Source organism: Budorcas taxicolor, unplaced genomic scaffold (genome assembly GCF_023091745.1).
Source record: "Budorcas taxicolor isolate Tak-1 unplaced genomic scaffold, Takin1.1 scaffold678, whole genome shotgun sequence".
In the NCBI taxonomy this organism is placed as follows: Eukaryota; Metazoa; Chordata; class Mammalia; order Artiodactyla; family Bovidae; genus Budorcas; species Budorcas taxicolor.
In genome coordinates, this window is record NW_026292703.1 from 1,446 (window position 1) to 24,108 (window position 22,663).

Below are 22,663 nucleotides of genomic sequence, written 5' to 3' on the forward strand. Positions count from 1 at the left end.
GGCCACGGCTGGGCTGCGCCTAGGCCCGCAGGAGGCTCAGAGGACCGCGGGCCCCAGCGGGCCCCGAGGCCCTGGGCAGCGAACGCCTTGGGGAGGTGGGCGAGGGGGTGGGGGAGGGGCGGCGGCCCCCGAGCCGGGTGGTGCCTGGAGGGTCCCAGGGTGGGAGAGCGCCAAGACCTCCGCGCCCCTCACTCCACCCTCCCCCCTACACCCCCCGGCAGGCACACCCGGCCCGGCTGCTCCCGGTCCCGGAAGCCCTGTGGTCCCCCGGGCCGGGCTGGGCCGGGCCGGCCGAGCGTTGGCCGGGGGTGACGGGGGGCGGGGGGCGGGGCGGCGTGGGCCGGCCACCGGGCCGCCGGGAGTCCGGTCGCGGGTGGTGCAGCTCAAGTGCAGCGCGCGCTCCGTGGAGAGCTGGAGAGCTGCGGCCGCCGGCTGGCCCGACCGGCGGGTCAGAGCGAAAGGCAGGCGCAGCGCAGGGCTCTTAGGGCGCCTGGCGGCCGCCGCCTCCGTCTACGGCCATACCACCCTGAACGCGCCCGATCTCGTCTGATCTCGGAAGCTAAGCAGGGTCGGGCCCGGTTAGTACTTGGATGGGAGACCGCCTGGGAATACCGGGTGCTGTAGGCTTTTTGTTGTTTCTTTTTTTCCCTGCCTGCCCTCTCCTTTAGCCCCCGGCCCCAGCCGCACCGCAAGCCGCACCTGCCGCTGGCCCCTGGCACCCCACCGCGCTCAGAGCCGCCGCCTGCCTTCCAGCCCCTCTCAGGTTGGGTGGCCGGGGCCCCGACTCCCGCTGCACACCTGGGTTGCCTCCGCGCGGCCCGCGAGCCCCTCGGCTTTCGGCGTCCAGGAAACCAGAGGAACGGCGGGGGCGGGGGCGCGGGCGCGGGGGTCTCTGTCTGGGGCTCCCTTGGCGGGCCTCAGGCAATTCTGGGCGGGGCCGGGGCCCCAGCCCCACCCCCAGACGCATCCTGGCAGGCAACGTCGCGGTCTCCCGCAGGCGCGGGCGCACCGCACACACACACGCACACACACACACACACACACACACACACACACACACCCCCTCACGCCCGCCCCCCCAGACACAGACACACCCCCCGCAGCCCAGACAGGTCAAGAGCCGGAAACCACAAGTAAGGGAGACGGAGAAAGAGGGAGAGAGAGAGACAGCAAGAGGACCACACAGGCTTCCAAAGCCCCGGCCGCCACACCCGCCCCCCTCCGCTGTGGGTATCCACCCGGCCCCCCCAGTCGACCCGACCCCACCGTCGCCCACCGACACACTCACACGCACACTCTCTCCCACACTCACCCTCTGGCCTGGGGGCGGGGGCTGGGTCTCGCCTCAGGGAGCCAAGCCGAAGGGGACCTTTGAGACCTCGGCTGCGAGGAAGTCTTGGGGTCCCCACGGGTGATTGCCAGCCCCAGGGCACCGCGTCCAGCCGGGGCTCGCCCGGCCCAAGGCTGACGCCCCCTCCCTTGCGCACGGGCCGCTCTCTGCGGTGTGTGACGGTCTGTGCCAGAGTGTCCGTCTCGGATGGGATGCCATCCCCTGTCCCCTGTCCGTCTCCCGCTTTCCGTCTCTCTGTCGGTCGCTCTGTGTCTCCCTCTCTCTGGCTCTCGCTCCCTGGGTGTGCCTGCGCGCTCGTGTCTGTCTGTCTGTCTGTCTGCATCTGCATCTGCATCTGCATCTGCATCTGCCCTCTCGCCGTCTTGGGAGCCTGTCTCTGAACCTTCATCTCTGTCCGTCTCTGTCTCTCCTGACCCCCGGCCTGCCGTCCCTTCCTCTGGCCCCGGCCTCTCACGGGTGGGTGCTGTGGCTGTGGCCCTGGCTGACGAGCTTGCGCCGGCCGGCTGTCTCGCTTGGCGTGGGTGCCTGCGAGTGTGTCTGTGTGCCTGTCCGTGTGGCTGCATGTCGCTCGTCTGCACCCTCAGCAAGGTCCTGTGCTTGGAGGGCGGCGTGGGGGCAAGGGGGGGGGGGGGGGCCTCGGTAGGGCGAAGGGGCGGGGCTGACGAGCTCTGGTCGCCGGCGCTGGTGGCTGCAGGTGGGTTTGGGCACCGCGCAGGTGCCGGGCAGGATGGGCGCTCAGGGCCACGGCTGGGCTGCGCCTAGGCCCGCAGGAGGCTCAGAGGACCGCAGGGCCCCAGCGGGCCCCGAGGCCCTGGGCAGCGAACGCCTTGGGGAGGTGGGCGAGGGGGTGGGGGAGGGGCGGCGGCCCCCGAGCCGGGTGGTGCCCTGGAGGGTCCCAGGGTGGGAGAGCGCCAAGACCTCCGCGCCCCTCACTCCACCCTCCCCCCTACACCCCCCCGGCAGGCACACCCGGCCCGGCTGCTCCCGGTCCCGGAAGCCCTGTGGTCCCCCGGGCCGGGCTGGGCCGGGCCGGCCGAGCGTTGGCCGGGGGTGACGGGGGGCGGGGGGCGGGGCGGCGTGGGCCGGCCACCGGGCCGCCGGGAGTCCGGTCGCGGGTGGTGCAGCTCAAGTGCAGCGCGCGCTCCGTGGAGAGCTGGAGAGCTGCGGCCGCCGGCTGGCCCGACCGGCGGGTCAGAGCGAAAGGCAGGCGCAGCGCAGGGCTCTTAGGGCGCCTGGCGGCCGCCGCCTCCGTCTACGGCCATACCACCCTGAACGCGCCCGATCTCGTCTGATCTCGGAAGCTAAGCAGGGTCGGGCCCGGTTAGTACTTGGATGGGAGACCGCCTGGGAATACCGGGTGCTGTAGGCTTTTTGTTGTTTCTTTTTTTCCCTGCCTGCCCTCTCCTTTAGCCCCCGGCCCCAGCCGCACCGCAAGCCGCACCTGCCGCTGGCCCCTGGCACCCCACCGCGCTCAGAGCCGCCGCCTGCCTTCCAGCCCCTCTCAGGTTGGGTGGCCGGGGCCCCGACTCCCGCTGCACACCTGGGTTGCCTCCGCGCGGCCCGCGAGCCCCTCGGCTTTCGGCGTCCAGGAAACCAGAGGAACGGCGGGGGCGGGGGCGCGGGCGCGGGGGTCTCTGTCTGGGGCTCCCTTGGCGGGCCTCAGGCAATTCTGGGCGGGGCCGGGGCCCCAGCCCCACCCCCAGACGCATCCTGGCAGGCAACGTCGCGGTCTCCCGCAGGCGCGGGCGCACCGCACACACACACGCACACACACACACACACACACACACACACACACACACACCCTCACGCCCGCCCCCCCCAGACACAGACACACCCCCCGCAGCCCAGACAGGTCAAGAGCCGGAAACCACAAGTAAGGGAGACGGAGAAAGAGGGAGAGAGAGAGACAGCAAGAGGACCACACAGGCTTCCAAAGCCCCGGCCGCCACACCCGCCCCCCTCCGCTGTGGGTATCCACCCGGCCCCCCCCAGTCGACCCGACCCCACCGTCGCCCACCGACACACTCACACGCACACTCTCTCCCACACTCACCCTCTGGCCTGGGGGCGGGGGCTGGGTCTCGCCTCAGGGAGCCAAGCCGAAGGGGACCTTTGAGACCTCGGCTGCGAGGAAGTCTTGGGGTCCCCACGGGTGATTGCCAGCCCCAGGGCACCGCGTCCAGCCGGGGCTCGCCCGGCCCAAGGCTGACGCCCCCTCCCTTGCGCACGGGCCGCTCTCTGCGGTGTGTGACGGTCTGTGCCAGAGTGTCCGTCTCGGATGGGATGCCATCCCCTGTCCCCTGTCCGTCTCCCGCTTTCCGTCTCTCTGTCGGTCGCTCTGTGTCTCCCTCTCTCTGGCTCTCGCTCCCTGGGTGTGCCTGCGCGCTCGTGTCTGTCTGTCTGTCTGTCTGCATCTGCATCTGCATCTGCATCTGCCCTCTCGCCGTCTTGGGAGCCTGTCTCTGAACCTTCATCTCTGTCCGTCTCTGTCTCTCCTGACCCCCGGCCTGCCGTCCCTTCCTCTGGCCCCGGCCTCTCACGGGTGGGTGCTGTGGCTGTGGCCCTGGCTGACGAGCTTGCGCCGGCCGGCTGTCTCGCTTGGCGTGGGTGCCTGCGAGTGTGTCTGTGTGCCTGTCCGTGTGGCTGCATGTCGCTCGTCTGCACCCTCAGCAAGGTCCTGTGCTTGGAGGGCGGCGTGGGGGCAAGGGGGGGGGGGGGCCTCGGTAGGGCGAAGGGGCGGGGCTGACGAGCTCTGGTCGCCGGCGCTGGTGGCTGCAGGTGGGTTTGGGCACCGCGCAGGTGCCGGGCAGGATGGGCGCTCAGGGCCACGGCTGGGCTGCGCCTAGGCCCGCAGGAGGCTCAGAGGACCGCGGGCCCCAGCGGGCCCCGAGGCCCTGGGCAGCGAACGCCTTGGGGAGGTGGGCGAGGGGGTGGGGGAGGGGCGGCGGCCCCCGAGCCGGGTGGTGCCTGGAGGGTCCCAGGGTGGGAGAGCGCCAAGACCTCCGCGCCCCTCACTCCACCCTCCCCCCTACACCCCCCGGCAGGCACTCCCGCCCCGGCTGCTCCCGGTCCCGGAAGCCCTGTGGTCCCCCGGGCCGGGCTGGGCCGGGCCGGCCGAGCGTTGGCCGGGGGTGACGGGGGGCGGGGGGCGGGGCGGCGTGGGCCGGCCACCGGGCCGCCGGGAGTCCGGTCGCGGGTGGTGCAGCTCAAGTGCAGCGCGCGCTCCGTGGAGAGCTGGAGAGCTGCGGCCGCCGGCTGGCCCGACCGGCGGGTCAGAGCGAAAGGCAGGCGCAGCGCAGGGCTCTTAGGGCGCCTGGCGGCCGCCGCCTCCGTCTACGGCCATACCACCCTGAACGCGCCCGATCTCGTCTGATCTCGGAAGCTAAGCAGGGTCGGGCCCGGTTAGTACTTGGATGGGAGACCGCCTGGGAATACCGGGTGCTGTAGGCTTTTTGTTGTTTCTTTTTTTCCCTGCCTGCCCTCTCCTTTAGCCCCCGGCCCCAGCCGCACCGCAAGCCGCACCTGCCGCTGGCCCCTGGCACCCCACCGCGCTCAGAGCCGCCGCCTGCCTTCCAGCCCCTCTCAGGTTGGGTGGCCGGGGCCCCGACTCCCGCTGCACACCTGGGTTGCCTCCGCGCGGCCCGCGAGCCCCTCGGCTTTCGGCGTCCAGGAAACCAGAGGAACGGCGGGGGCGGGGGCGCGGGCGCGGGGGTCTCTGTCTGGGGCTCCCTTGGCGGGCCTCAGGCAATTCTGGGCGGGGCCGGGGCCCCAGCCCCACCCCCAGACGCATCCTGGCAGGCAACGTCGCGGTCTCCCGCAGGCGCGGGCGCACCGCACACACACACGCACACACACACACACACACACACACACACACACACACCCCCTCACGCCCGCCCCCCCAGACACAGACACACCCCCCGCAGCCCAGACAGGTCAAGAGCCGGAAACCACAAGTAAGGGAGACGGAGAAAGAGGGAGAGAGAGAGACAGCAAGAGGACCACACAGGCTTCCAAAGCCCCGGCCGCCACACCCGCCCCCCTCCGCTGTGGGTATCCACCCGGCCCCCCCAGTCGACCCGACCCCACCGTCGCCCACCGACACACTCACACGCACACTCTCTCCCACACTCACCCTCTGGCCTGGGGGCGGGGGCTGGGTCTCGCCTCAGGGAGCCAAGCCGAAGGGGACCTTTGAGACCTCGGCTGCGAGGAAGTCTTGGGGTCCCCACGGGTGATTGCCAGCCCCAGGGCACCGCGTCCAGCCGGGGCTCGCCCGGCCCAAGGCTGACGCCCCCTCCCTTGCGCACGGGCCGCTCTCTGCGGTGTGTGACGGTCTGTGCCAGAGTGTCCGTCTCGGATGGGATGCCATCCCCTGTCCCCTGTCCGTCTCCCGCTTTCCGTCTCTCTGTCGGTCGCTCTGTGTCTCCCTCTCTCTGGCTCTCGCTCCCTGGGTGTGCCTGCGCGCTCGTGTCTGTCTGTCTGTCTGTCTGCATCTGCATCTGCATCTGCATCTGCATCTGCCCTCTCGCCGTCTTGGGAGCCTGTCTCTGAACCTTCATCTCTGTCCGTCTCTGTCTCTCCTGACCCCCGGCCTGCCGTCCCTTCCTCTGGCCCCGGCCTCTCACGGGTGGGTGCTGTGGCTGTGGCCCTGGCTGACGAGCTTGCGCCGGCCGGCTGTCTCGCTTGGCGTGGGTGCCTGCGAGTGTGTCTGTGTGCCTGTCCGTGTGGCTGCATGTCGCTCGTCTGCACCCTCAGCAAGGTCCTGTGCTTGGAGGGCGGCGTGGGGGCAAGGGGGGGGGGGGGCCTCGGTAGGGCGAAGGGGCGGGGCTGACGAGCTCTGGTCGCCGGCGCTGGTGGCTGCAGGTGGGTTTGGGCACCGCGCAGGTGCCGGGCAGGATGGGCGCTCAGGGCCACGGCTGGGCTGCGCCTAGGCCCGCAGGAGGCTCAGAGGACCGCGGGCCCCAGCGGGCCCCGAGGCCCTGGGCAGCGAACGCCTTGGGGAGGTGGGCGAGGGGGTGGGGGAGGGGCGGCGGCCCCCGAGCCGGGTGGTGCCTGGAGGGTCCCAGGGTGGGAGAGCGCCAAGACCTCCGCGCCCCTCACTCCACCCTCCCCCCTACACCCCCCGGCAGGCACACCCGGCCCGGCTGCTCCCGGTCCCGGAAGCCCTGTGGTCCCCCGGGCCGGGCTGGGCCGGGCCGGCCGAGCGTTGGCCGGGGGTGACGGGGGGCGGGGGGCGGGGCGGCGTGGGCCGGCCACCGGGCCGCCGGGAGTCCGGTCGCGGGTGGTGCAGCTCAAGTGCAGCGCGCGCTCCGTGGAGAGCTGGAGAGCTGCGGCCGCCGGCTGGCCCGACCGGCGGGTCAGAGCGAAAGGCAGGCGCAGCGCAGGGCTCTTAGGGCGCCTGGCGGCCGCCGCCTCCGTCTACGGCCATACCACCCTGAACGCGCCCGATCTCGTCTGATCTCGGAAGCTAAGCAGGGTCGGGCCCGGTTAGTACTTGGATGGGAGACCGCCTGGGAATACCGGGTGCTGTAGGCTTTTTGTTGTTTCTTTTTTTCCCTGCCTGCCCTCTCCTTTAGCCCCCGGCCCCAGCCGCACCGCAAGCCGCACCTGCCGCTGGCCCCTGGCACCCCACCGCGCTCAGAGCCGCCGCCTGCCTTCCAGCCCCTCTCAGGTTGGGTGGCCGGGGCCCCGACTCCCGCTGCACACCTGGGTTGCCTCCGCGCGGCCCGCGAGCCCCTCGGCTTTCGGCGTCCAGGAAACCAGAGGAACGGCGGGGGCGGGGGCGCGGGCGCGGGGGTCTCTGTCTGGGGCTCCCTTGGCGGGCCTCAGGCAATTCTGGGCGGGGCCGGGGCCCCAGCCCCACCCCCAGACGCATCCTGGCAGGCAACGTCGCGGTCTCCCGCAGGCGCGGGCGCACCGCACACACACACGCACACACACACACACACACACACACACACACACACACCCCCTCACGCCCGCCCCCCCAGACACAGACACACCCCCCGCAGCCCAGACAGGTCAAGAGCCGGAAACCACAAGTAAGGGAGACGGAGAAAGAGGGAGAGAGAGAGACAGCAAGAGGACCACACAGGCTTCCAAAGCCCCGGCCGCCACACCCGCCCCCCTCCGCTGTGGGTATCCACCCGGCCCCCCCAGTCGACCCGACCCCACCGTCGCCCACCGACACACTCACACGCACACTCTCTCCCACACTCACCCTCTGGCCTGGGGGCGGGGGCTGGGTCTCGCCTCAGGGAGCCAAGCCGAAGGGGACCTTTGAGACCTCGGCTGCGAGGAAGTCTTGGGGTCCCCACGGGTGATTGCCAGCCCCAGGGCACCGCGTCCAGCCGGGGCTCGCCCGGCCCAAGGCTGACGCCCCCTCCCTTGCGCACGGGCCGCTCTCTGCGGTGTGTGACGGTCTGTGCCAGAGTGTCCGTCTCGGATGGGATGCCATCCCCTGTCCCCTGTCCGTCTCCCGCTTTCCGTCTCTCTGTCGGTCGCTCTGTGTCTCCCTCTCTCTGGCTCTCGCTCCCTGGGTGTGCCTGCGCGCTCGTGTCTGTCTGTCTGTCTGTCTGCATCTGCATCTGCATCTGCATCTGCATCTGCCCTCTCGCCGTCTTGGGAGCCTGTCTCTGAACCTTCATCTCTGTCCGTCTCTGTCTCTCCTGACCCCCGGCCTGCCGTCCCTTCCTCTGGCCCCGGCCTCTCACGGGTGGGTGCTGTGGCTGTGGCCCTGGCTGACGAGCTTGCGCCGGCCGGCTGTCTCGCTTGGCGTGGGTGCCTGCGAGTGTGTCTGTGTGCCTGTCCGTGTGGCTGCATGTCGCTCGTCTGCACCCTCAGCAAGGTCCTGTGCTTGGAGGGCGGCGTGGGGGCAAGGGGGGGGGGGGGCCTCGGTAGGGCGAAGGGGCGGGGCTGACGAGCTCTGGTCGCCGGCGCTGGTGGCTGCAGGTGGGTTTGGGCACCGCGCAGGTGCCGGGCAGGATGGGCGCTCAGGGCCACGGCTGGGCTGCGCCTAGGCCCGCAGGAGGCTCAGAGGACCGCGGGCCCCAGCGGGCCCCGAGGCCCTGGGCAGCGAACGCCTTGGGGAGGTGGGCGAGGGGGTGGGGGAGGGGCGGCGGCCCCCGAGCCGGGTGGTGCCTGGAGGGTCCCAGGGTGGGAGAGCGCCAAGACCTCCGCGCCCCTCACTCCACCCTCCCCCCTACACCCCCCGGCAGGCACACCCGGCCCGGCTGCTCCCGGTCCCGGAAGCCCTGTGGTCCCCCGGGCCGGGCTGGGCCGGGCCGGCCGAGCGTTGGCCGGGGGTGACGGGGGGCGGGGGGCGGGGCGGCGTGGGCCGGCCACCGGGCCGCCGGGAGTCCGGTCGCGGGTGGTGCAGCTCAAGTGCAGCGCGCGCTCCGTGGAGAGCTGGAGAGCTGCGGCCGCCGGCTGGCCCGACCGGCGGGTCAGAGCGAAAGGCAGGCGCAGCGCAGGGCTCTTAGGGCGCCTGGCGGCCGCCGCCTCCGTCTACGGCCATACCACCCTGAACGCGCCCGATCTCGTCTGATCTCGGAAGCTAAGCAGGGTCGGGCCCGGTTAGTACTTGGATGGGAGACCGCCTGGGAATACCGGGTGCTGTAGGCTTTTTGTTGTTTCTTTTTTTCCCTGCCTGCCCTCTCCTTTAGCCCCCGGCCCCAGCCGCACCGCAAGCCGCACCTGCCGCTGGCCCCTGGCACCCCACCGCGCTCAGAGCCGCCGCCTGCCTTCCAGCCCCTCTCAGGTTGGGTGGCCGGGGCCCCGACTCCCGCTGCACACCTGGGTTGCCTCCGCGCGGCCCGCGAGCCCCTCGGCTTTCGGCGTCCAGGAAACCAGAGGAACGGCGGGGGCGGGGGCGCGGGCGCGGGGGTCTCTGTCTGGGGCTCCCTTGGCGGGCCTCAGGCAATTCTGGGCGGGGCCGGGGCCCCAGCCCCACCCCCAGACGCATCCTGGCAGGCAACGTCGCGGTCTCCCGCAGGCGCGGGCGCACCGCACACACACACGCACACACACACACACACACACACACACACACACACACCCGCTCACGCCCGCCCCCCCAGACACAGACACACCCCCCGCAGCCCAGACAGGTCAAGAGCCGGAAACCACAAGTAAGGGAGACGGAGAAAGAGGGAGAGAGAGAGACAGCAAGAGGACCACACAGGCTTCCAAAGCCCCGGCCGCCACACCCGCCCCCCTCCGCTGTGGGTATCCACCCGGCCCCCCCAGTCGACCCGACCCCACCGTCGCCCACCGACACACTCACACGCACACTCTCTCCCACACTCACCCTCTGGCCTGGGGGCGGGGGCTGGGTCTCGCCTCAGGGAGCCAAGCCGAAGGGGACCTTTGAGACCTCGGCTGCGAGGAAGTCTTGGGGTCCCCACGGGTGATTGCCAGCCCCAGGGCACCGCGTCCAGCCGGGGCTCGCCCGGCCCAAGGCTGACGCCCCCTCCCTTGCGCACGGGCCGCTCTCTGCGGTGTGTGACGGTCTGTGCCAGAGTGTCCGTCTCGGATGGGATGCCATCCCCTGTCCCCTGTCCGTCTCCCGCTTTCCGTCTCTCTGTCGGTCGCTCTGTGTCTCCCTCTCTCTGGCTCTCGCTCCCTGGGTGTGCCTGCGCGCTCGTGTCTGTCTGTCTGTCTGTCTGCATCTGCATCTGCATCTGCATCTGCATCTGCCCTCTCGCCGTCTTGGGAGCCTGTCTCTGAACCTTCATCTCTGTCCGTCTCTGTCTCTCCTGACCCCCGGCCTGCCGTCCCTTCCTCTGGCCCCGGCCTCTCACGGGTGGGTGCTGTGGCTGTGGCCCTGGCTGACGAGCTTGCGCCGGCCGGCTGTCTCGCTTGGCGTGGGTGCCTGCGAGTGTGTCTGTGTGCCTGTCCGTGTGGCTGCATGTCGCTCGTCTGCACCCTCAGCAAGGTCCTGTGCTTGGAGGGCGGCGTGGGGGCAAGGGGAGGGGGGGGCCTCGGTAGGGCGAAGGGGCGGGGCTGACGAGCTCTGGTCGCCGGCGCTGGTGGCTGCAGGTGGGTTTGGGCACCGCGCAGGTGCCGGGCAGGATGGGCGCTCAGGGCCACGGCTGGGCTGCGCCTAGGCCCGCAGGAGGCTCAGAGGACCGCGGGCCCCAGCGGGCCCCGAGGCCCTGGGCAGCGAACGCCTTGGGGAGGTGGGCGAGGGGGTGGGGGAGGGGCGGCGGCCCCCGAGCCGGGTGGTGCCTGGAGGGTCCCAGGGTGGGAGAGCGCCAAGACCTCCGCGCCCCTCACTCCACCCTCCCCCCTACACCCCCCGGCAGGCACACCCGGCCCGGCTGCTCCCGGTCCCGGAAGCCCTGTGGTCCCCCGGGCCGGGCTGGGCCGGGCCGGCCGAGCGTTGGCCGGGGGTGACGGGGGGCGGGGGGCGGGGCGGCGTGGGCCGGCCACCGGGCCGCCGGGAGTCCGGTCGCGGGTGGTGCAGCTCAAGTGCAGCGCGCGCTCCGTGGAGAGCTGGAGAGCTGCGGCCGCCGGCTGGCCCGACCGGCGGGTCAGAGCGAAAGGCAGGCGCAGCGCAGGGCTCTTAGGGCGCCTGGCGGCCGCCGCCTCCGTCTACGGCCATACCACCCTGAACGCGCCCGATCTCGTCTGATCTCGGAAGCTAAGCAGGGTCGGGCCCGGTTAGTACTTGGATGGGAGACCGCCTGGGAATACCGGGTGCTGTAGGCTTTTTGTGGTTTCTTTTTTTCCCTGCCTGCCCTCTCCTTTAGCCCCCGGCCCCAGCCGCACCGCAAGCCGCACCTGCCGCTGGCCCCTGGCACCCCACCGCGCTCAGAGCCGCCGCCTGCCTTCCAGCCCCTCTCAGGTTGGGTGGCCGGGGCCCCGACTCCCGCTGCACACCTGGGTTGCCTCCGCGCGGCCCGCGAGCCCCTCGGCTTTCGGCGTCCAGGAAACCAGAGGAACGGCGGGGGCGGGGGCGCGGGCGCGGGGGTCTCTGTCTGGGGCTCCCTTGGCGGGCCTCAGGCAATTCTGGGCGGGGCCGGGGCCCCAGCCCCACCCCCAGACGCATCCTGGCAGGCAACGTCGCGGTCTCCCGCAGGCGCGGGCGCACCGCACACACACACGCACACACACACACACACACACACACACACACACACACACACCCTCACGCCCGCCCCCCCAGACACAGACACACCCCCCGCAGCCCAGACAGGTCAAGAGCCGGAAACCACAAGTAAGGGAGACGGAGAAAGAGGGAGAGAGAGAGACAGCAAGAGGACCACACAGGCTTCCAAAGCCCCGGCCGCCACACCCGCCCCCCTCCGCTGTGGGTATCCACCCGGCCCCCCCCAGTCGACCCGACCCCACCGTCGCCCACCGACACACTCACACGCACACTCTCTCCCACACTCACCCTCTGGCCTGGGGGCGGGGGCTGGGTCTCGCCTCAGGGAGCCAAGCCGAAGGGGACCTTTGAGACCTCGGCTGCGAGGAAGTCTTGGGGTCCCCACGGGTGATTGCCAGCCCCAGGGCACCGCGTCCAGCCGGGGCTCGCCCGGCCCAAGGCTGACGCCCCCTCCCTTGCGCACGGGCCGCTCTCTGCGGTGTGTGACGGTCTGTGCCAGAGTGTCCGTCTCGGATGGGATGCCATCCCCTGTCCCCTGTCCGTCTCCCGCTTTCCGTCTCTCTGTCGGTCGCTCTGTGTCTCCCTCTCTCTGGCTCTCGCTCCCTGGGTGTGCCTGCGCGCTCGTGTCTGTCTGTCTGTCTGTCTGCATCTGCATCTGCATCTGCATCTGCATCTGCCCTCTCGCCGTCTTGGGAGCCTGTCTCTGAACCTTCATCTCTGTCCGTCTCTGTCTCTCCTGACCCCCGGCCTGCCGTCCCTTCCTCTGGCCCCGGCCTCTCACGGGTGGGTGCTGTGGCTGTGGCCCTGGCTGACGAGCTTGCGCCGGCCGGCTGTCTCGCTTGGCGTGGGTGCCTGCGAGTGTGTCTGTGTGCCTGTCCGTGTGGCTGCATGTCGCTCGTCTGCACCCTCAGCAAGGTCCTGTGCTTGGAGGGCGGCGTGGGGGCAAGGGGGGGGGGGGGGCCTCGGTAGGGCGAAGGGGCGGGGCTGACGAGCTCTGGTCGCCGGCGCTGGTGGCTGCAGGTGGGTTTGGGCACCGCGCAGGTGCCGGGCAGGATGGGCGCTCAGGGCCACGGCTGGGCTGCGCCTAGGCCCGCAGGAGGCTCAGAGGACCGCGGGCCCCAGCGGGCCCCGAGGCCCTGGGCAGCGAACGCCTTGGGGAGGTGGGCGAGGGGGTGGGGGAGGGGCGGCGGCCCCCGAGCCGGGTGGTGCCTGGAGGGTCCCAGGGTGGGAGAGCGCCAAGACCTCCGCGCCCCTCACTCCACCCTCCCCCCTACACCCCCCGGCAGGCACACCCGGCCCGGCTGCTCCCGGTCCCGGAAGCCCTGTGGTCCCCCGGGCCGGGCTGGGCCGGGCCGGCCGAGCGTTGGCCGGGGGTGACGGGGGGCGGGGGGCGGGGCGGCGTGGGCCGGCCACCGGGCCGCCGGGAGTCCGGTCGCGGGTGGTGCAGCTCAAGTGCAGCGCGCGCTCCGTGGAGAGCTGGAGAGCTGCGGCCGCCGGCTGGCCCGACCGGCGGGTCAGAGCGAAAGGCAGGCGCAGCGCAGGGCTCTTAGGGCGCCTGGCGGCCGCCGCCTCCGTCTACGGCCATACCACCCTGAACGCGCCCGATCTCGTCTGATCTCGGAAGCTAAGCAGGGTCGGGCCCGGTTAGTACTTGGATGGGAGACCGCCTGGGAATACCGGGTGCTGTAGGCTTTTTGTTGTTTCTTTTTTTCCCTGCCTGCCCTCTCCTTTAGCCCCCGGCCCCAGCCGCACCGCAAGCCGCACCTGCCGCTGGCCCCTGGCACCCCACCGCGCTCAGATCCGCCGCCTGCCTTCCAGCCCCTCTCAGGTTGGGTGGCCGGGGCCCCGACTCCCGCTGCACACCTGGGTTGCCTCCGCGCGGCCCGCGAGCCCCTCGGCTTTCGGCGTCCAGGAAACCAGAGGAACGGCGGGGGCGGGGGCGCGGGCGCGGGGGTCTCTGTCTGGGGCTCCCTTGGCGGGCCTCAGGCAATTCTGGGCGGGGCCGGGGCCCCAGCCCCACCCCCAGACGCATCCTGGCAGGCAACGTCGCGGTCTCCCGCAGGCGCGGGCGCACCGCACACACACACGCACACACACACACACACACACACACACACACACACACACACCCTCACGCCCGCCCCCCCAGACACAGACACACCCCCCGCAGCCCAGACAGGTCAAGAGCCGGAAACCACAAGTAAGGGAGACGGAGAAAGAGGGAGAGAGAGAGACAGCAAGAGGACCACACAGGCTTCCAAAGCCCCGGCCGCCACACCCGCCCCCCTCCGCTGTGGGTATCCACCCGGCCCCCCCCAGTCGACCCGACCCCACCGTCGCCCACCGACACACTCACACGCACACTCTCTCCCACACTCACCCTCTGGCCTGGGGGCGGGGGCTGGGTCTCGCCTCAGGGAGCCAAGCCGAAGGGGACCTTTGAGACCTCGGCTGCGAGGAAGTCTTGGGGTCCCCACGGGTGATTGCCAGCCCCAGGGCACCGCGTCCAGCCGGGGCTCGCCCGGCCCAAGGCTGACGCCCCCTCCCTTGCGCACGGGCCGCTCTCTGCGGTGTGTGACGGTCTGTGCCAGAGTGTCCGTCTCGGATGGGATGCCATCCCCTGTCCCCTGTCCGTCTCCCGCTTTCCGTCTCTCTGTCGGTCGCTCTGTGTCTCCCTCTCTCTGGCTCTCGCTCCCTGGGTGTGCCTGCGCGCTCGTGTCTGTCTGTCTGTCTGTCTGCATCTGCATCTGCATCTGCATCTGCCCTCTCGCCGTCTTGGGAGCCTGTCTCTGAACCTTCATCTCTGTCCGTCTCTGTCTCTCCTGACCCCCGGCCTGCCGTCCCTTCCTCTGGCCCCGGCCTCTCACGGGTGGGTGCTGTGGCTGTGGCCCTGGCTGACGAGCTTGCGCCGGCCGGCTGTCTCGCTTGGCGTGGGTGCCTGCGAGTGTGTCTGTGTGCCTGTCCGTGTGGCTGCATGTCGCTCGTCTGCACCCTCAGCAAGGTCCTGTGCTTGGAGGGCGGCGTGGGGGCAAGGGGGGGGGGGGGCCTCGGTAGGGCGAAGGGGCGGGGCTGACGAGCTCTGGTCGCCGGCGCTGGTGGCTGCAGGTGGGTTTGGGCACCGCGCAGGTGCCGGGCAGGATGGGCGCTCAGGGCCACGGCTGGGCTGCGCCTAGGCCCGCAGGAGGCTCAGAGGACCGCGGGCCCCAGCGGGCCCCGAGGCCCTGGGCAGCGAACGCCTTGGGGAGGTGGGCGAGGGGGTGGGGGAGGGGCGGCGGCCCCCGAGCCGGGTGGTGCCTGGAGGGTCCCAGGGTGGGAGAGCGCCAAGACCTCCGCGCCCCTCACTCCACCCTCCCCCCTACACCCCCCGGCAGGCACACCCGGCCCGGCTGCTCCCGGTCCCGGAAGCCCTGTGGTCCCCCGGGCCGGGCTGGGCCGGGCCGGCCGAGCGTTGGCCGGGGGTGACGGGGGGCGGGGGGCGGGGCGGCGTGGGCCGGCCACCGGGCCGCCGGGAGTCCGGTCGCGGGTGGTGCAGCTCAAGTGCAGCGCGCGCTCCGTGGAGAGCTGGAGAGCTGCGGCCGCCGGCTGGCCCGACCGGCGGGTCAGAGCGAAAGGCAGGCGCAGCGCAGGGCTCTTAGGGCGCCTGGCGGCCGCCGCCTCCGTCTACGGCCATACCACCCTGAACGCGCCCGATCTCGTCTGATCTCGGAAGCTAAGCAGGGTCGGGCCCGGTTAGTACTTGGATGGGAGACCGCCTGGGAATACCGGGTGCTGTAGGCTTTTTGTTGTTTCTTTTTTTCCCTGCCTGCCCTCTCCTTTAGCCCCCGGCCCCAGCCGCACCGCAAGCCGCACCTGCCGCTGGCCCCTGGCACCCCACCGCGCTCAGATCCGCCGCCTGCCTTCCAGCCCCTCTCAGGTTGGGTGGCCGGGGCCCCGACTCCCGCTGCACACCTGGGTTGCCTCCGCGCGGCCCGCGAGCCCCTCGGCTTTCGGCGTCCAGGAAACCAGAGGAACGGCGGGGGCGGGGGCGCGGGCGCGGGGGTCTCTGTCTGGGGCTCCCTTGGCGGGCCTCAGGCAATTCTGGGCGGGGCCGGGGCCCCAGCCCCACCCCCAGACGCATCCTGGCAGGCAACGTCGCGGTCTCCCGCAGGCGCGGGCGCACCGCACACACACACGCACACACACACACACACACACACACACACACACACACACCCTCACGCCCGCCCCCCCAGACACAGACACACCCCCCGCAGCCCAGACAGGTCAAGAGCCGGAAACCACAAGTAAGGGAGACGGAGAAAGAGGGAGAGAGAGAGACAGCAAGAGGACCACACAGGCTTCCAAAGCCCCGGCCGCCACACCCGCCCCCCTCCGCTGTGGGTATCCACCCGGCCCCCCCCAGTCGACCCGACCCCACCGTCGCCCACCGACACACTCACACGCACACTCTCTCCCACACTCACCCTCTGGCCTGGGGGCGGGGGCTGGGTCTCGCCTCAGGGAGCCAAGCCGAAGGGGACCTTTGAGACCTCGGCTGCGAGGAAGTCTTGGGGTCCCCACGGGTGATTGCCAGCCCCAGGGCACCGCGTCCAGCCGGGGCTCGCCCGGCCCAAGGCTGACGCCCCCTCCCTTGCGCACGGGCCGCTCTCTGCGGTGTGTGACGGTCTGTGCCAGAGTGTCCGTCTCGGATGGGATGCCATCCCCTGTCCCCTGTCCGTCTCCCGCTTTCCGTCTCTCTGTCGGTCGCTCTGTGTCTCCCTCTCTCTGGCTCTCGCTCCCTGGGTGTGCCTGCGCGCTCGTGTCTGTCTGTCTGTCTGTCTGCATCTGCATCTGCATCTGCATCTGCCCTCTCGCCGTCTTGGGAGCCTGTCTCTGAACCTTCATCTCTGTCCGTCTCTGTCTCTCCTGACCCCCGGCCTGCCGTCCCTTCCTCTGGCCCCGGCCTCTCACGGGTGGGTGCTGTGGCTGTGGCCCTGGCTGACGAGCTTGCGCCGGCCGGCTGTCTCGCTTGGCGTGGGTGCCTGCGAGTGTGTCTGTGTGCCTGTCCGTGTGGCTGCATGTCGCTCGTCTGCACCCTCAGCAAGGTCCTGTGCTTGGAGGGCGGCGTGGGGGCAAGGGGGGGGGGGGGCCTCGGTAGGGCGAAGGGGCGGGGCTGACGAGCTCTGGTCGCCGGCGCTGGTGGCTGCAGGTGGGTTTGGGCACCGCGCAGGTGCCGGGCAGGATGGGCGCTCAGGGCCACGGCTGGGCTGCGCCTAGGCCCGCAGGAGGCTCAGAGGACCGCGGGCCCCAGCGGGCCCCGAGGCCCTGGGCAGCGAACGCCTTGGGGAGGTGGGCGAGGGGGTGGGGGAGGGGCGGCGGCCCCCGAGCCGGGTGGTGCCTGGAGGGTCCCAGGGTGGGAGAGCGCCAAGACCTCCGCGCCCCTCACTCCACCCTCCCCCCTACACCCCCCGGCAGGCACACCCGGCCCGGCTGCTCCCGGTCCCGGAAGCCCTGTGGTCCCCCGGGCCGGGCTGGGCCGGGCCGGCCGAGCGTTGGCCGGGGGTGACGGGGGGCGGGGGGCGGGGCGGCGTGGGCCGGCCACCGGGCCGCCGGGAGTCCGGTCGCGGGTGGTGCAGCTCAAGTGCAGCGCGCGCTCCGTGGAGAGCTGGAGAGCTGCGGCCGCCGGCTGGCCCGACCGGCGGGTCAGAGCGAAAGGCAGGCGCAGCGCAGGGCTCTTAGGGCGCCTGGCGGCCGCCGCCTCCGTCTACGGCCATACCACCCTGAACGCGCCCGATCTCGTCTGATCTCGGAAGCTAAGCAGGGTCGGGCCCGGTTAGTACTTGGATGGGAGACCGCCTGGGAATACCGGGTGCTGTAGGCTTTTTGTTGTTTCTTTTTTTCCCTGCCTGCCCTCTCCTTTAGCCCCCGGCCCCAGCCGCACCGCAAGCCGCACCTGCCGCTGGCCCCTGGCACCCCACCGCGCTCAGATCCGCCGCCTGCCTTCCAGCCCCTCTCAGGTTGGGTGGCCGGGGCCCCGACTCCCGCTGCACACCTGGGTTGCCTCCGCGCAGCCCGCGAGCCCCTCGGCTTTCGGCGTCCAGGAAACCAGAGGAACGGCGGGGGCGGGGGCGCGGGCGCGGGGGTCTCTGTCTGGGGCTCCCTTGGCGGGCCTCAGGCAATTCTGGGCGGGGCCGGGGCCCCAGCCCCACCCCCAGACGCATCCTGGCAGGCAACGTCGCGGTCTCCCGCAGGCGCGGGCGCACCGCACACACACACGCACACACACACACACACACACACACACACACACACACACCCTCACGCCCGCCCCCCCAGACACAGACACACCCCCCGCAGCCCAGACAGGTCAAGAGCCGGAAACCACAAGTAAGGGAGACGGAGAAAGAGGGAGAGAGAGAGACAGCAAGAGGACCACACAGGCTTCCAAAGCCCCGGCCGCCACACCCGCCCCCCTCCGCTGTGGGTATCCACCCGGCCCCCCCCAGTCGACCCGACCCCACCGTCGCCCACCGACACACTCACACGCACACTCTCTCCCACACTCACCCTCTGGCCTGGGGGCGGGGGCTGGGTCTCGCCTCAGGGAGCCAAGCCGAAGGGGACCTTTGAGACCTCGGCTGCGAGGAAGTCTTGGGGTCCCCACGGGTGATTGCCAGCCCCAGGGCACCGCGTCCAGCCGGGGCTCGCCCGGCCCAAGGCTGACGCCCCCTCCCTTGCGCACGGGCCGCTCTCTGCGGTGTGTGACGGTCTGTGCCAGAGTGTCCGTCTCGGATGGGATGCCATCCCCTGTCCCCTGTCCGTCTCCCGCTTTCCGTCTCTCTGTCGGTCGCTCTGTGTCTCCCTCTCTCTGGCTCTCGCTCCCTGGGTGTGCCTGCGCGCTCGTGTCTGTCTGTCTGTCTGTCTGCATCTGCATCTGCATCTGCATCTGCCCTCTCGCCGTCTTGGGAGCCTGTCTCTGAACCTTCATCTCTGTCCGTCTCTGTCTCTCCTGACCCCCGGCCTGCCGTCCCTTCCTCTGGCCCCGGCCTCTCACGGGTGGGTGCTGTGGCTGTGGCCCTGGCTGACGAGCTTGCGCCGGCCGGCTGTCTCGCTTGGCGTGGGTGCCTGCGAGTGTGTCTGTGTGCCTGTCCGTGTGGCTGCATGTCGCTCGTCTGCACCCTCAGCAAGGTCCTGTGCTTGGAGGGCGGCGTGGGGGCAAGGGGGGGGGGGGGCCTCGGTAGGGCGAAGGGGCGGGGCTGACGAGCTCTGGTCGCCGGCGCTGGTGGCTGCAGGTGGGTTTGGGCACCGCGCAGGTGCCGGGCAGGATGGGCGCTCAGGGCCACGGCTGGGCTGCGCCTAGGCCCGCAGGAGGCTCAGAGGACCGCGGGCCCCAGCGGGCCCCGAGGCCCTGGGCAGCGAACGCCTTGGGGAGGTGGGCGAGGGGGTGGGGGAGGGGCGGCGGCCCCCGAGCCGGGTGGTGCCTGGAGGGTCCCAGGGTGGGAGAGCGCCAAGACCTCCGCGCCCCTCACTCCACCCTCCCCCCTACACCCCCCGGCAGGCACACCCGGCCCGGCTGCTCCCGGTCCCGGAAGCCCTGTGGTCCCCCGGGCCGGGCTGGGCCGGGCCGGCCGAGCGTTGGCCGGGGGTGACGGGGGGCGGGGGGCGGGGCGGCGTGGGCCGGCCACCGGGCCGCCGGGAGTCCGGTCGCGGGTGGTGCAGCTCAAGTGCAGCGCGCGCTCCGTGGAGAGCTGGAGAGCTGCGGCCGCCGGCTGGCCCGACCGGCGGGTCAGAGCGAAAGGCAGGCGCAGCGCAGGGCTCTTAGGGCGCCTGGCGGCCGCCGCCTCCGTCTACGGCCATACCACCCTGAACGCGCCCGATCTCGTCTGATCTCGGAAGCTAAGCAGGGTCGGGCCCGGTTAGTACTTGGATGGGAGACCGCCTGGGAATACCGGGTGCTGTAGGCTTTTTGTTGTTTCTTTTTTTCCCTGCCTGCCCTCTCCTTTAGCCCCCGGCCCCAGCCGCACCGCAAGCCGCACCTGCCGCTGGCCCCTGGCACCCCACCGCGCTCAGAGCCGCCGCCTGCCTTCCAGCCCCTCTCAGGTTGGGTGGCCGGGGCCCCGACTCCCGCTGCACACCTGGGTTGCCTCCGCGCGGCCCGCGAGCCCCTCGGCTTTCGGCGTCCAGGAAACCAGAGGAACGGCGGGGGCGGGGGCGCGGGCGCGGGGGTCTCTGTCTGGGGCTCCCTTGGCGGGCCTCAGGCAATTCTGGGCGGGGCCGGGGCCCCAGCCCCACCCCCAGACGCATCCTGGCAGGCAACGTCGCGGTCTCCCGCAGGCGCGGGCGCACCGCACACACACACGCACACACACACACACACACACACACACACACACACACACCCTCACGCCCGCCCCCCCAGACACAGACACACCCCCCGCAGCCCAGACAGGTCAAGAGCCGGAAACCACAAGTAAGGGAGACGGAGAAAGAGGGAGAGAGAGAGACAGCAAGAGGACCACACAGGCTTCCAAAGCCCCGGCCGCCACACCCGCCCCCCTCCGCTGTGGGTATCCACCCGGCCCCCCCAGTCGACCCGACCCCACCGTCGCCCACCGACACACTCACACGCACACTCTCTCCCACACTCACCCTCTGGCCTGGGGGCGGGGGCTGGGTCTCGCCTCAGGGAGCCAAGCCGAAGGGGACCTTTGAGACCTCGGCTGCGAGGAAGTCTTGGGGTCCCCACGGGTGATTGCCAGCCCCAGGGCACCGCGTCCAGCCGGGGCTCGCCCGGCCCAAGGCTGACGCCCCCTCCCTTGCGCACGGGCCGCTCTCTGCGGTGTGTGACGGTCTGTGCCAGAGTGTCCGTCTCGGATGGGATGCCATCCCCTGTCCCCTGTCCGTCTCCCGCTTTCCGTCTCTCTGTCGGTCGCTCTGTGTCTCCCTCTCTCTGGCTCTCGCTCCCTGGGTGTGCCTGCGCGCTCGTGTCTGTCTGTCTGTCTGTCTGCATCTGCATCTGCATCTGCATCTGCATCTGCCCTCTCGCCGTCTTGGGAGCCTGTCTCTGAACCTTCATCTCTGTCCGTCTCTGTCTCTCCTGACCCCCGGCCTGCCGTCCCTTCCTCTGGCCCCGGCCTCTCACGGGTGGGTGCTGTGGCTGTGGCCCTGGCTGACGAGCTTGCGCCGGCCGGCTGTCTCGCTTGGCGTGGGTGCCTGCGAGTGTGTCTGTGTGCCTGTCCGTGTGGCTGCATGTCGCTCGTCTGCACCCTCAGCAAGGTCCTGTGCTTGGAGGGCGGCGTGGGGGCAAGGGGGGGGGGGGGGCCTCGGTAGGGCGAAGGGGCGGGGCTGACGAGCTCTGGTCGCCGGCGCTGGTGGCTGCAGGTGGGTTTGGGCACCGCGCAGGTGCCGGGCAGGATGGGCGCTCAGGGCCACGGCTGGGCTGCGCCTAGGCCCGCAGGAGGCTCAGAGGACCGCGGGCCCCAGCGGGCCCCGAGGCCCTGGGCAGCGAACGCCTTGGGGAGGTGGGCGAGGGGGTGGGGGAGGGGCGGCGGCCCCCGAGCCGGGTGGTGCCTGGAGGGTCCCAGGGTGGGAGAGCGCCAAGACCTCCGCGCCCCTCACTCCACCCTCCCCCCTACACCCCCCGGCAGGCACACCCGGCCCGGCTGCTCCCGGTCCCGGAAGCCCTGTGGTCCCCCGGGCCGGGCTGGGCCGGGCCGGCCGAGCGTTGGCCGGGGGTGACGGGGGGCGGGGGGCGGGGCGGCGTGGGCCGGCCACCGGGCCGCCGGGAGTCCGGTCGCGGGTGGTGCAGCTCAAGTGCAGCGCGCGCTCCGTGGAGAGCTGGAGAGCTGCGGCCGCCGGCTGGCCCGACCGGCGGGTCAGAGCGAAAGGCAGGCGCAGCGCAGGGCTCTTAGGGCGCCTGGCGGCCGCCGCCTCCGTCTACGGCCATACCACCCTGAACGCGCCCGATCTCGTCTGATCTCGGAAGCTAAGCAGGGTCGGGCCCGGTTAGTACTTGGATGGGAGACCGCCTGGGAATACCGGGTGCTGTAGGCTTTTTGTTGTTTCTTTTTTTCCCTGCCTGCCCTCTCCTTTAGCCCCCGGCCCCAGCCGCACCGCAAGCCGCACCTGCCGCTGGCCCCTGGCACCCCACCGCGCTCAGAGCCGCCGCCTGCCTTCCAGCCCCTCTCAGGTTGGGTGGCCGGGGCCCCGACTCCCGCTGCACACCTGGGTTGCCTCCGCGCGGCCCGCGAGCCCCTCGGCTTTCGGCGTCCAGGAAACCAGAGGAACGGCGGGGGCGGGGGCGCGGGCGCGGGGGTCTCTGTCTGGGGCTCCCTTGGCGGGCCTCAGGCAATTCTGGGCGGGGCCGGGGCCCCAGCCCCACCCCCAGACGCATCCTGGCAGGCAACGTCGCGGTCTCCCGCAGGCGCGGGCGCACCGCACACACACACGCACACACACACACACACACACACACACACACACACACCCCCTCACGCCCGCCCCCCCAGACACAGACACACCCCCCGCAGCCCAGACAGGTCAAGAGCCGGAAACCACAAGTAAGGGAGACGGAGAAAGAGGGAGAGAGAGAGACAGCAAGAGGACCACACAGGCTTCCAAAGCCCCGGCCGCCACACCCGCCCCCCTCCGCTGTGGGTATCCACCCGGCCCCCCCAGTCGACCCGACCCCACCGTCGCCCACCGACACACTCACACGCACACTCTCTCCCACACTCACCCTCTGGCCTGGGGGCGGGGGCTGGGTCTCGCCTCAGGGAGCCAAGCCGAAGGGGACCTTTGAGACCTCGGCTGCGAGGAAGTCTTGGGGTCCCCACGGGTGATTGCCAGCCCCAGGGCACCGCGTCCAGCCGGGGCTCGCCCGGCCCAAGGCTGACGCCCCCTCCCTTGCGCACGGGCCGCTCTCTGCGGTGTGTGACGGTCTGTGCCAGAGTGTCCGTCTCGGATGGGATGCCATCCCCTGTCCCCTGTCCGTCTCCCGCTTTCCGTCTCTCTGTCGGTCGCTCTGTGTCTCCCTCTCTCTGGCTCTCGCTCCCTGGGTGTGCCTGCGCGCTCGTGTCTGTCTGTCTGTCTGTCTGCATCTGCATCTGCATCTGCATCTGCATCTGCCCTCTCGCCGTCTTGGGAGCCTGTCTCTGAACCTTCATCTCTGTCCGTCTCTGTCTCTCCTGACCCCCGGCCTGCCGTCCCTTCCTCTG

General features: G+C 71.5%; 11 non-coding genes across 11 annotated transcripts; all 11 read left to right on the forward strand.

The window, feature by feature from the left end:
* Window positions 1-508: 508 nt before the first annotated feature.
* On the forward strand, window positions 509-627 carry LOC128071432 (5S ribosomal RNA). The gene has a single exon (XR_008201851.1). It is a non-coding gene; the product is annotated as a 5S ribosomal RNA (ribosomal RNA).
* A 1,974-nt stretch (window positions 628-2,601) lies between these two features.
* LOC128071444 (5S ribosomal RNA) lies at window positions 2,602-2,720 on the forward strand. The gene has a single exon (XR_008201862.1). It is a non-coding gene; the product is annotated as a 5S ribosomal RNA (ribosomal RNA).
* Window positions 2,721-4,685: 1,965 nt separating this feature from the next.
* Window positions 4,686-4,804, forward strand: LOC128071454 (5S ribosomal RNA). The gene has a single exon (XR_008201871.1). It is a non-coding gene; the product is annotated as a 5S ribosomal RNA (ribosomal RNA).
* Window positions 4,805-6,773: 1,969 nt separating this feature from the next.
* LOC128071455 (5S ribosomal RNA) lies at window positions 6,774-6,892 on the forward strand. The gene has a single exon (XR_008201872.1). It is a non-coding gene; the product is annotated as a 5S ribosomal RNA (ribosomal RNA).
* A 1,969-nt stretch (window positions 6,893-8,861) lies between these two features.
* On the forward strand, window positions 8,862-8,980 carry LOC128071456 (5S ribosomal RNA). The gene has a single exon (XR_008201873.1). It is a non-coding gene; the product is annotated as a 5S ribosomal RNA (ribosomal RNA).
* Window positions 8,981-10,949: 1,969 nt separating this feature from the next.
* On the forward strand, window positions 10,950-11,068 carry LOC128071433 (5S ribosomal RNA). The gene has a single exon (XR_008201852.1). It is a non-coding gene; the product is annotated as a 5S ribosomal RNA (ribosomal RNA).
* Window positions 11,069-13,041: 1,973 nt separating this feature from the next.
* LOC128071434 (5S ribosomal RNA) lies at window positions 13,042-13,160 on the forward strand. Its single transcript, XR_008201853.1, has one exon. It is a non-coding gene; the product is annotated as a 5S ribosomal RNA (ribosomal RNA).
* A 1,966-nt stretch (window positions 13,161-15,126) lies between these two features.
* Window positions 15,127-15,245, forward strand: LOC128071435 (5S ribosomal RNA). The gene has a single exon (XR_008201854.1). It is a non-coding gene; the product is annotated as a 5S ribosomal RNA (ribosomal RNA).
* A 1,964-nt stretch (window positions 15,246-17,209) lies between these two features.
* LOC128071437 (5S ribosomal RNA) lies at window positions 17,210-17,328 on the forward strand. The gene has a single exon (XR_008201855.1). It is a non-coding gene; the product is annotated as a 5S ribosomal RNA (ribosomal RNA).
* A 1,964-nt stretch (window positions 17,329-19,292) lies between these two features.
* LOC128071438 (5S ribosomal RNA) lies at window positions 19,293-19,411 on the forward strand. The gene has a single exon (XR_008201856.1). It is a non-coding gene; the product is annotated as a 5S ribosomal RNA (ribosomal RNA).
* A 1,970-nt stretch (window positions 19,412-21,381) lies between these two features.
* Window positions 21,382-21,500, forward strand: LOC128071439 (5S ribosomal RNA). Its single transcript, XR_008201857.1, has one exon. It is a non-coding gene; the product is annotated as a 5S ribosomal RNA (ribosomal RNA).
* Window positions 21,501-22,663: the final 1,163 nt, after the last annotated feature.